Genomic DNA, 12,185 nt, shown 5'->3' on the forward strand with positions numbered 1-12,185 from the left:
GTACTCTCCAAGGAGAGGGGTGGGTCTGGCTGTTTTTTGACGTGTTGTTGGGTGTTTTTGTCGGGCTTTCTATTTTGTCCCTTTTCGTTATGACGCCAACGCGCTTTGGACAAAAATGCCTAAACTGAACACGTCAAAATCCAGCCGGACCCATACCTCTGCTTGGCAAGTAGTCCTGTGCTCCATTTGTTTATATGACCTACTTTTCCAAGGCCATTTGTTTACATGACCTGTTTTCGGGGACACTCACATGTTTGAGAGTCCCATTATGAAATGCAGCGGATTTAAAAACGTTCCTTACTTATGATGCCAATTAGCTACTGATTTGCATAATTAGTCGTTGATTATGTAAAGCACCATCAGAGCTATCTAAATACCGAACAACAAGACGATGGTCAAAACAGAAACACCCACTCCACTTCTAAACAAGCCGCTAGGGGGCCCAAACTTACACAATTTACTTCCTGTGGCATGAACTATCTACCGAATAAAAATCATGACCATAGCACTTGCAGAAAATATGCTATCAAATTTTGAAGCTCGGCTGCAGTACCTTAAGTCGGGTTCGATAATGGACCTTCTTATGGTAGAAGGTCCATTATCGAACTTGACCTTCCTTTCTGTAAACCATACCCATCCACTAAATATCATGCAGAACCATCAACAGCTTCTCGAGTTATGTTGGCGACATGCAAATACACAAACACACAAAGCCCGCTGCAGTACCGACGGAAAATGCCAGGGGAACCATTTTTGAACTTGACCTCCGTTCCTGCAACCGCTTCTTACCTACCAAAAATCATGAAGATCCATTAACGTTTCCGTCACTTTTTTTGCCTACAAACAAACACACAAAAATGCAAAGTCCGCTGCAGTACTGTTGGAAAACGCCAGGTGAACCATTTTCGAACTTGACCTTTCTTTGCACAACCGCTACACACCTACCGAAAATCATGAAGATCCATCAAAGGTTTGTCAAGTTATGCTCTTGACATACATACAGACCCACCCAACAGCTGGAGCAACCGAAAACATAATCTTCTCGGCAAAGATAAATACACAAGTTTTTCGTCAGCCGACGTCGTGTTGAAACACTAAATGCACCGTAGTAGAACCAACGATAGACGGACTGCTCACAGTGTTTTTTTGGGGAGCAATACTACATGTAATAGCATACATGTAGTATAAATCTCCGTACGCTCCCGACCTTTGTCTCAGGATTCGCCGCCATCGATGCTGTCGTGGGTTATTTCCCTTCCCTTTCTTATTTGTCATACACGTCATCAATTATGGAAAAATGCCAGTCACAGAAACGAAACAATGTTTCAATCTCAGCCCCACAAACAGGGGTGTGTCTGTGTGTCTGACATGGGTGGTGTTCCGTGTCAAGGCCAGGTGTGTTTGTGTGTGGATAACGTTCAATACAAAGGACAAACCACTGTGTGGATAACTGGTCTAGGTGATTGATTTTGCTACTCAATGGTCACCACGTAACAAGACTCGAAAGTCATTACATGCAAGGTGTGACACGAAGACCGCTCCGAGGTTACGGGTTGCATATATATACAATGTATACTCGTATATAACTGTAACAGCGACTCTTCTCCCTAACGTAACATGACCAGTTAACGTCCAATTTATTCAAAACGTATTTATCTTAAAACCGCGCGGACAGAGCCAAATTTCAAACCCATGGGCAGAAATATCAGCTCTTCTAAAAAGAAAATGCATGGTCTGTAAGTTTTTCTCCACCTGTTTAATGCCGTGCGAGCATGTATTTATACTGAGGTATATGATGAAGAATTGTGCTAGTGTAACCCATTATCGTCCACTTCTGAATCTTTTCCCTTCTAGCGCCATGCTTGAAGAACATAGACCAGAAAAAAATGCACAGTAACTGTCCAAAGTAGTCTGCAGAAAAATGATAGTAAAATCACTATGTCTGTCCGGCCACTTGCTTAACGCGATGAAAAAAAAATGTTTATCTGTAAATTTTCCCCACATGCGCGGCACGTGGCGTTCACGTGGTAAACGCATGGCCATTATGTTTTGCTGTGCAAAAATTAAAGAGATGGCTAAGGATCATACTTATGATGTTCGTTATTGCTCATGAGAACAGGTTTTGGCATAATACACCGCGACATGTGGACATGAGCCAAACCGGACGTAAATAGGTTCCATGTTACGTTAGCCTAGGTCAGAAACATCATGAGACTTGCTCAACTGCTCACCAGGAGAAGGACATAGGAGAAGCAAGGGTTATGAAGGCTGCTCGGAAAGTTTCCTACCCCATTTGAACCGGAATAGTTTTGATCCGCTCACACTATGAAGGACCCATATTCTTTTCGTTAAGTGCGGTGGGTTGTTCAAACGTGGCTCTACTCAAATACGGGACCTCCACTTAACGTCCTAGCCAAGGGACGTCCCTACCTAAAGCTATGTACTAATTTTCACGTGAAAGTCGTGTAAAGTGCCTTTCCCAATGGCACAAGATCCGGCATTAAGAACAGGTACATGTATGTTTGTGTTAGTGTCCGTGTATGCGAGATGTTGTTTGAATAAAAGGCGTTCAGCACCAAGGACAAGTCGCGTCTAGACAACTGGCTGAATATTGAGACTCACAAGCATTAAAAGCTAGTCAATGAAAACTATGCCTTCTGCTATAATGTCCATGGATCAAAAGCATCACCTAGCAATGTTTAGTAGAATTGCAATACTAGTTCGCGGAAGAGCGTCGGGCATAAAGAACAGGTAAATGTATGTTTGTGTTCGTGTTTGTGTCAGTGTATGCGAGATTTTGTTTGAGTAAAAGGCGTTCAGCACCAAGGACAAGTCGCGTGTTTGTGTCGGGACAACTGTTTATATATTGAAAGTAAGAGACTCACACGCATCAAAAGCTACCGTCAATGAAAACTATGCCTTCTGCTACAAAACCTTAATGTCCATGGATCAAAAGCAAAAGCATCACCTAGCAATGTTCCGTAGAATTGCAATACTAGTTCGCGGTAGGGCGCCGTGCTGTTGAAAAGCAATTTCACGTTTCACGTTATAGAAATACACGTATATTGTACCAACGACAGACCATGACCATGGTATGTATATGGAGACAGCTATACTGTGGATACCTTGAGGCTCCAGTTGACCGGGGCTGTGAGATCGTTTTTGATCTTTGAAACTGAAGTTGCGACAGTAGATAATTGCAGTTCTAGTAAGAGTTGCCAGACGGTGCCTTTGTGCCATGAATGAAATGTGCTATAGTAGACAATCTTTCACACTGCAAGATCGAAAGACCTTTCTGACTAAAATATTCAATCAGAACAGTTGTCCACACACAAGCAGATGACCTGTCCTTGGTGCTGAACGTTATTCAAATACACAAGCAAACCCACACACAAATCAAATACTCGGGCATCCATGTAGTCACACATAAATATACGTGGCTTTGATATTCAACATCAGCATCTGTGAGACACAGCAACAGACGTCTTGACATGTTCAATGTGCTGTAGTTTAGTTGAAAACTCGTTTTCCCCCAACCCTAAACCAGTGCACATCAAACAGACTGAATACTGCTTGAACCTGCTTTCAAGCTCACACTTCAAATAATATAAAAGATTCTGTGTGCATAAGGCAAAACATACTTAACAGTCAGCAAATTGATAATTCTTGAGAAGTAGCTTTTTCAAAGGGGCAATGTCGGAATGGTTAGTTTTTTCATTGGATTATTTTGGAATTGTTCATTTTAGCACAGGTTGGGTTAGGTTGGGAACAGGAGTGAAATATGCTGCATTTGCTTGAAACTATACTAGGCTTTCTCCTTGTCTCCTACATTCTGTCCGCATGGCGGACCGAAACCGGGATTCCCCCAACCAATAATCAACACAACTGTTGACGTCAACAGGGGATTTTTCAGCCTCACGTCACACGACAGGCTTATCAGGATCTGAATGTACATGTAGCAAACATCGTCTTGCAAGACAGGTCAGTAAGGTGGTAGCCTTTGCCTCTGGACAAGTCCTGACAATTCCATACTTCTTTGACAGCTCCCAGGAAGACCAGAATGGTAAGATGTACATGTCTTCTTAACTTGAGAACTACAATGATGAATCCTCGCTACAATGGCGATAACTTATGCCCATGACCGCAGAAAAAAACATGACCGGATAATAGTCGGTGTATCCATACTCAGATATATCCAGAATAGGATGAGATGATTTAACGTCAGTCATATGGACCTTTGCATAACGTTACGTCATGCTACGTTACGCTATCGTATATATCCTCACCTAAAGGCACCTCACAACAGCTTCTCACGCACAGATTCCCAATTACGGAAATCTTCCGCTTTCACAAGTCACTTTCACTTTCGCCATTTCTGAGTCATGACATTATGGCGACGTTTTCTTTGCAGGCCTGTGCAATCGACATTGAACGAGGTTCCCTTTTGGGCAGTGCAGATCATTCGCCGTACGTACCTGATTTGATAGATATATACAAAAACTGAGAAATAACAATAGTTTGGAGACCTCATACCTCCATGAAATAGCTTAATTGTGCAAATGACTTCCACATATACATGGTTCTCCTTCATGCGAGCTACGTAGTCACAGGTCATCCTCTGTGGTAGCGCATGCGCAGCAGATCAGCCACCTTCTCCCTGTTCTGAGTATCCAAGTTTTTGCTTAAGTGCGCAACCATACCAATCACATGAGTACTAGTAACTTGTTTCGAAAGAAACATAAATGGATATTAATACTGCAAATCATGACGTGATTTGCATAATTAAGGAAAAATTGTATAGTACCTTAGGGGCAATGATGCCATATATCTATACTAGTGATACACGTATGGAGGTGAATATCATCAGGCACAGATTATGTAAATGTTGACATTAATTGCATTATTAACGAGGAAATTCTTCAATAGCTTTCTGATAGATATCTGCAACATATGTGATATGGATAAAGGAGATAATGAATTCATATATCTAACCTATCTGACGGTATCTATAATGAGCAACGGCAGCACGAACTTATTGGCTAATGATAGAGATTTCATACCTGTGGCATATGCAAGCTATGTATACAGTAAGCATTTAATGCAAATCAGATATGATTTCCATAATCACTAATACTAGTAACATTGTAATGAAACAAAATTACTTGGCTAATTTATGCCATCGTGAGACTCTAGTTGAACATTGAATTTTTTTTAATTTCCAGATCATACGGCACCGGCGAAGGACGCAGTGGTCATCATCAGGGCACCAGGAGGGACCCTTGTGGTGGACCTGTCCTTGTCATGAAGACCGTCATCAACGGCTTCAGGTCCTTCTGCGCGAAACTATGGATATCAATCTGGCCTTTTGTTGGCTTCTGGTGGTTCTTTTTCTGTACTATTATGCAACTGGTCTGTCTGTGGAGAGCAAGGGTGGACAGTGGTGGTCATAACATTATCAATGAGACAATAGTTGATAATGCCTCATGGTATGCTGGAGATGTATACAACATCAACGATACAGAAAGCGCATCATTTGGGAACCGTACTTGGTGGAGTAGTTGGTTTTGGTCCCATTGTCATCAGCCGCACCAAGTGGAGAAAATCATTTCTTATTCTCTCATCATTGGGCTCTTTAAGTTTATGTCAGGCATACTGATCATTCGATGGCGCTACCAAATCAATTGGAATGATCTACTGAACAATAAGATCAAACAAAATGTAGTGTATGACAAACGGTATTTGCTGGCCTTGTACGTAATTCTGTGGGCCAGCACCATCATGCTTAACCATAGCCTGAAATGTGCCTCCTGCGGACAGGTCTTTGCCTTGCGATGGACGATAAGGTACTTCTCTCATCACGAGTACGACGTACCGCACTACGTCTGCTCATTTGTTTCACTGGCATTCTATGCTATAATCTACATGCCATCTTTCCTCTGTTGTTCGTATGTTATAGATTTGACCAATGCTTTAGTGTCCCTGGCCTCTGACACCAAGCAGCTAGCTAACACCATCAGCAGCAATGAGCAACCTGACCGCATTCTCGATGAGGTCTCTGATAGAATCAAACAGAAGAGTTGGTCATGTCATTCAGGCATTGGTGAAGAGCTTGGATTTTTCACCAAACTGACAATGTTTGTCGGGGCGGTGGTTGGTTTCTCGTATGCGAACATTTACTTCTCACGAATATCCACTCTCATGGACTGGGTTCACCATGTGAGTCAGCTGTTGTCGCTTACTGTCACTATTATGACTCCATTCTTTTTCGTCGCAATAGGAGTCAAAAAATTGCATGACGCGCATGATATCTTTATCAGCGAGGCTAGAAAAGCGCAAGTGGAAAACGTGCGTGCCAGTCATGGACATGGAGAAGATATTTGTGAAAAATGGAATCTAATAATTGCAGCTATGAAGGAAAATGTGGTCGGCATTGTGAATACCGAAAAGGAGCTTTATTGGACGGCTTTAACGACGATAGGTGTGATTCTGTGGCACCTATTGGGCCACCTGAACAAATTTGATGATGCCCCAGAGAGAAATATCGAGGATGAGCGATTTGCCTTGACCTATTTCGCCTGTTTGACGCTCCTTCTCGCAATCTGTGCAACATTTGGGGCGTTGTTTCAGTTGAACATGATCCCACGGTGCATTAAGCCTGGTCATAGGCAAGGAAGCCGCAGGGTTTTCATGTACTCCGTTTTGGCTGGAGCTGCTCTTCTTGCAGTGGTGTATACTCCCTGGCTAATTCAGTTCAACCATAGAGAGTGCCAACTGTGATGGCTGCCTATCTGGTTACTCGCACTCGGCTCCCTTTTCCTGACTAAATACATTATCTTCGAGCCCTAAGACCAAGAGGGAACGAAATTCTGACACTAGTACTTTTTTATGAGGCCTTATTGAATCGATTATGTGGATGATGTCCTCTGTGAACCACAAAACTCTTGATTAAAAGAAAGTTTTGCATAAAGATGCCTTCAAGGTTGAACACATGACTAAACACACAGAGTATAATGTTATGGTATACCGAACAATAGATGCTTCATTTTTATTCATTTTTGTTCTTACACATCTTCTTTCTTTGACTTTGGAATTGACCTTGTCATTCTACAACATTAGCATCTGTTTCCCGATTGTTTTTTTGCAGTTGACGGCGTATATTTGGTCATTTTGCAGCTGCCTTGTACGATTTACAGTATGGTTGAAAACTTTGACGAAAATTGGTGTCATCCATATATCGAATCAACATGACCTAAGGATAGTTTTCTGTACTGGACATTGCAACTGCCATTCTGTGCAGCGCCATTTTAATATTTGACTGCTCTAATACTTGTTAAAAAAAAACTACGATATAATTGAAAAAGTGAATTTGTGTACAAATATCTTAAGAAGAAAGAAGAGACTTTGTAGATTTAGATTGAATATAGCACAATGTTCCTTTTCTTTTACTTCATGTTACCTAATGCACTTAGCCCGTGTTGGGCATGAATATGCAGTAAAGTTCATTGTCATTGTTAATATTTGTATTTGAAAGTTCATCCGTATTGAGAGTTAATATACAGTACAGAGTTGAGAAAAAAATCCGCGCATGTAATTAATGGAAATGGAAATGCAGACTCAATGGAATTTCTTTTTAGATCTACTGCTACTAAATAACTTTGAGCTAAGATCAGCAATTAGCAAAATTAGAACTAGGCCCACCCTCTTGAAATTGAGAAAGGGCGAAACAAAAAGTTTTGTAACTACTGTATGTCAAAAGCGGTAGAATACGAAATACATTTTATCTCAAAATACCCCTTTAGTGATCAGGAAAGAAAAGAGCTTTTTAAAGGAGCCATCAAAACGTGCTACAATTTCCAAACGTTTACTGACGAAGAGAAAACTATAACCCTGTTAACCTTTCAAAACCCACTCATTGCAAAAAAAGTGGGACACTTCGTCTTCCACTGCTTTCAAAAAGAAGTCAAGTCCCAAAAGCGTAAATTCTATTCCTTAGTAGTTCTTAGAATAGCAATTTCTTCCACTTATCAACATTGTTAAGTTGCACTATCTGTGTACCTTTTCTATGCATTGTTTCATGTTGCAATTCAAATTAGCCCTCGGGCAAGAACTCGCAAATAAAACTCTATTATCATTAATCTTAGACTGTCCTACTGCGCTCTTTCTCAAATTCAAGTGACCAATCAGCTAGCTCGAGCTCACGTGACTGTAGGACCAGGAGTGCCAATTCGTCAGCAGTCCCGACCATGATGTCATCCTGTGCAGACTTCAGGAGGAATCGACACACCAACAATGCTACTTCCTACACAAGTCGCCAAGCTGCTGCTCGTAGGTCTGAACGATACACATTCCGCGTACAATTGCGTCTTTAATGCTACCCTAGCCAAAACAACAACAACAACAGTAGCAACAAAAAGAATGACAACTATTTTTGGCTTGTTTGTATTCTGTTAAAACATATACATGTATATTTATGCTGATGTACACTTCAATGTCTTTTCTAATTCATCTGGATCAGAACATCAGTTATGACCACTGGTGACGGGGGGGGGGGGGCAGATGAGTCACGTGTTTCACGGAGTCAAGGCAACCTTCGACCTGTGTAACCCTGTGATTTCAACAGTTAATCATTTTTTAACTGAATGATGACATGTTACTAATAGCTGTAAATTGTGTGAATTGCAACTCAATTCAGGCGTTTCAGACTGCGATGTTGTGCGTATTGAATAAAGTTAAGGTTATAGATCTGTGGTCAGAATCTTTCAGTGTGTCTGTCTTGTCCGTCTATGTTTACGTAGTTGGTTCTAACCGCAGAGCGACAGCAGGTTGCATGGAACACTGACAGGAAGTTTGGGTCTGAGGTCCCAGAAGGTGTCAAAGGTTATCTCGTTTCCTTATACTGTCACTCATCTTTTGGGTCAAGATAAAGGGCGGAGGTTGAGGGGCCGGTTACATTCGTCCTTTCGGATGGGGAGCTGGCAGCCCCGTGAGTGGGGAAGTTTCCGGCGTCAAACCTCTGCACGTAAAAGAACCCAACACACTTATCAAGAAGGGGAGAACCCTTGTACTTGGCTAAAAACTTGAGCCTTTAAGGCGAAGCCGTAACTTACTACTACTATTTACTTGGAAATATCACGCTTTGGCTCAATTTCTGATGACTGCTTTATGTCACATTTACTACGATCTATCAAAATTTCCTAAAAGAAACGAACAACGCCATAAACGAGGCTGTAGTTTGCTTGTTTGTCGCTAGATGCCCTGCACTGCTTGTTGAGCTTATGTAAAATCAACGTCATCGACAAAATCGAACTCGCGTGACTTAATGGAGACAGGTACAGGTAAATGCATAATTGTTGGATACATGAGATCAGACGAATTACCAATTTACCTGATCATATATTTCATTCTTTAGCTTCATTGAAAAAATCTTACGGTAACGGTAGCTCGTGTTGTGTGCCTAAACTCATGTTCAGGTTCAAGTCCGAAGCCGAAGCTCAGATAAGACCTATGTCACATATAGCCGGCCATGGTGTCCCGACCCTCTCCGGTCCAAGATCTGGATCCGGAGTTACAGTGTAGTCGTTAGCAAAGTCATCTGTGGTTGGAAGTTGATATTGTCTGCTGGTCGTCAGCACCTGTCGAAAATCAATTTCGGTAAAGTCATATCCTGCGTGCTTGGATGCGACTGGAGCTAGAACAGAATAGATTCCATGCAACTCCCAACGCAGCGCCGACCTTGGTTGGGGAGTAGTCAGGAGCAAATAAAGTCGTGACAAGGTCCAGAATGTGTGGCAGGGGCTACGGGAAATTCCGGGGAAAGCAGACATAGATGTCGAGGAAAATGCAAATCCTTAAGTTTGAAATCATTGAACTTAACTGTCAAGCCGGCTTGGAACAATTGGCACTTGCTGTCACCTAGCGACCTGTTTACAAAATGCAGATAATAGATAGACAGTGTTGACAGCTATATCTAATTTCACGTTTCAAAGTCGAAGGGTTCCCTGGCCTTGCCCTTGAGTAGAGTTCAAGTTGAAATCGTTGAACTGTGCTATTTTCAAAATTCTTGGGAAGGCAAGAAATAGTCATATTTGCCGCAGGTACAAACAACGCCAGGAACGGCTGATGTCGTCACACATCATTGCAGTACTTCTGTCTGCCACTAAAGGTCCTCGTTGTATTCGAGATGCCCACAAGTCTATAATGCAAGAGTGAGAACGAAAAAGATATAGACTTTTAATCTACATACTGTAATTTCTATCGCATTTCTTACAGTCCGGTCTTACGCAGCTTGCACTTACTACAGAACTTGTTGCGCTTGAAGGTGGTTTACCGGTCATGCGACACAATCAAATCTTCGGCACATAACGAAACATGGTTGCAACGTAATATTAGTTTTGGCATGAATTGTACTTCATGGATTTTAAATGCCTAAAGTGTGTAGTGTTCAGCGTCCCTGATTGACAAATATGGCCGCCAGTGTCATATGTCGATCATACTGCTGATTTTCATATTCGAATGACCATGTATGGCACAATTCCAGGATAGATCTACCAAGGTATATCCCAGTAAAGGGACTACACCCCGACGGGTACCGGCGCAACTGGGACCAAAGCATAACAAAGGACGACACTTGTACATGTGCGTGTGTTCGCTGAATTTCGTCATTATTCAAACCTTTTGCTGTCTGTTGAAAAAACGTCTAAACAAGTGGTAATTGCTTTCAAGCGCAATGATCTGAATCTAGAGCCCCCCTGCTGCTAATGTTTCGGTCCCATTTCCAATCCGGGGCCCGGCCGGCCAGTTTGTGGGAAGAAAGAATATGATGTAAAAGACAACAAAAGACACAAAAAGTTTAGAAAATTACTCCTAACCATATATTATTTATTTTGTTGATATGCATTTTTTATTTTTAGTTTTCGCAAACAGCCCGGCCGGACCCCGGATTGGAAACAGGACCGAAGCATTATTCGTCATCACTTAGATCTTGAACTCTGACCTAGACCACAATCCATCACGATTGCACTCGGAACTGTTAGGCTATGATTGCAAAGCTGATACTTCACCTGTTGGTAATGTTTTCGTCTTCAGTTGTTATCCTCCACAACCTCATCAATGCTCGGCAATGTGAGAACTCTCCATGATCAATGTTACGGGGAAGAGTCTGTGTTGTATCGTGATCATGACAATGCATTACGTAATCTAAAACTTGAAATTATTTGTTAAGAGGACAAATTAAACCTTATAGCGCACCTGGGGTACCACAGAATATTCTAGACGTGGATTGCGCGCTTTCCATCCACGTGAGACGTTGCAACATCTTAAACATGGCACAAATTTCGTTTCATGTCAAATACAAACAACAAATGCTTCTTTTGTATTCAAACCACGACACGTTTATACAACCTGAGACATCATGTAACGTTAGATCATAGGATATGTTTGGTGTACACAACCGGTTAACCATGTAAGGCCGACTGTCGATGAATTTAAAGAGGTCTGCTGAACATCAATTCCCGCGGTATGCCCACTTCAGTTATCCAGGTGTTCAAAACGTTCTGGCTTCGAAAACTTCGCTCTTCGGGTACCCGTAGGAATTATGAGGGTTGGCGTTACTTCTCGCCAAGGTGTGCGTGAGTGCCTGGGTGTTGTTGGGGGTGTGTTGGGGGGTATAGACAACCACGTACAAGAAGATTTTTCTAATAATTTCATTAAAGTTGATTCAAGATTCAATTGCACGATTATTCAAAGAAACATGTAAACAAAGGTCGAAAGTTTTCTGGTTGTGCATCTTATATTCAGAGATAGAGCCAAAAGTTCCATTATATGTGAAAAGAAAAACTTGCATGCAGCATATTCTATGTCTGTGACAGAGAGGGAAACATGCATTGCTAGGATATGAGGAGGTTTGAGTGTGACAGCGCCGGTGTTATGATGAGGCTGTCCCTGAGGACTTGTGGACAATGGAACCCACGGCGCAGCAGCTGATGCTCCCTTCAAACCACACTGACTCTGCGGTCCGTCCTTTTGTCTGTGTACGAAAGTGTGCCAGCCCCTCTTATACTAGTTATAGACCACAACAGCCACGTGTTTGAAAAAAGAGAAATAATTCTATGCACCATTCATCCCGCCTCCCTCGGGCGATACAACCCATCTTCTCTCCGTCGCTCTCAATTAAGCCCCGTCGCAGT

The 12,185-nt window shown here is 42.1% G+C and overlaps 1 long non-coding RNA gene across 1 annotated transcript; it reads left to right on the forward strand.

Moving 5' to 3' along the window:
* The first annotated feature begins 3,701 nt into the window (after positions 1-3,701).
* LOC136432276 (uncharacterized) lies at positions 3,702-6,971 on the forward strand. The gene is made up of 3 exons (XR_010755489.1): positions 3,702-4,063; positions 4,412-4,467; positions 5,223-6,971. It is a non-coding gene; the product is annotated as an uncharacterized lncRNA (long non-coding RNA).
* Positions 6,972-12,185: the final 5,214 nt, after the last annotated feature.

This window comes from Branchiostoma lanceolatum, chromosome 4, assembly GCF_035083965.1.
Source record: "Branchiostoma lanceolatum isolate klBraLanc5 chromosome 4, klBraLanc5.hap2, whole genome shotgun sequence".
NCBI classification, from domain to species: Eukaryota; Metazoa; Chordata; class Leptocardii; order Amphioxiformes; family Branchiostomatidae; genus Branchiostoma; species Branchiostoma lanceolatum.